The sequence below is a fragment of the Squalius cephalus genome, assembly GCF_949319135.1.
Source record: "Squalius cephalus genome assembly, chromosome: 20".
NCBI classification, from domain to species: Eukaryota; Metazoa; Chordata; class Actinopteri; order Cypriniformes; family Leuciscidae; genus Squalius; species Squalius cephalus.
Window position 1 is genome coordinate 27,631,069 of NC_137141.1, and position 1,131 is coordinate 27,632,199.

Genomic DNA, 1,131 nt, shown 5'->3' on the forward strand with positions numbered 1-1,131 from the left:
GTTAAAATCCACACACAACAACTGACTCTCAGACAAATACCATGTGTGTACAATTATTACTCTTCCTGTGGTTATAAACAGTGGCCCCAAAAAAGTATCCGGACAATTATGCCACACTTCAAAAAATGTGAGTTTAATTGCATTAGATAACAACATTGGCGAACTGGCAGAATATCAAGTGGCATTTACAAACAAATGACATTAAACCTTTTCTCAGAACTAAATTCACTTTTCTGTGCCATTACTTTAAACCAAATGATCCTATTTTCAGTGGCTGTATTTACGTAAAGTTCACACACCAGGTGACATGATCCAATAACGTTTGAGAGAATTCCAGAACAACCATCGTTATTGTCTTTAATTCCTTTTTTATCCATGTTTGTTGCTGTCTGACATATAAAAAAATATATTTCAAGTGTCTTTATAACAGAAATGATAACACACCTACAATATTTCAACTAGATGACAGCATTCAGTGATAGTTTTTATGGGTAAGTCATTGTTAGCTTTAAAATGGGACTGTTTATGGCATTGAATGACGAAGGTGCTGTGATCTGAAAACAAACACGCCACAGGCTCAGTGAGAACATTAAAGAGTGCGAGTTTGACAGTCACAGCTCTAAACATGTTGAATATGAATGGACAGTTATCACGGCATCATAAATCTTCTTTTCTACAGCTTTGATTTGTTAGTAGAGGTTATCCACTCTTGTTTGCATTGGGATTGCAGTCATACTGTTTTTGTCACAGAAAATGATTTTTTTTTTTTTTTTGGTGCAGATTTTTTTTTAATAAAAAATGAATGAAGCTCTATTCACAAAAGCTTTTTCAAAAAAGAAAAAGAAAAAAAGTTTTCAAATATACCAGTCTCAAGCACCAAATGCTCTACAGACTCACATAGTTCTACATTTTTCTTTGAAGCAAATGTATTACCCACATCTCCTATTTGCATGTGTTTTCTTCCATTGCTGCGCGTTGAGCTCTCTCGGCCACCATAGTAAATAGTAACAATGGCACTGCATTCAAGATCATAATTTACCTTCACTCCCATATTGTTTGTGTCTTGTTATGGCATGTCTCAATACAGCAGTCACATTCAGCTAGACTTAAATACGAAATCCAAGACAAGGG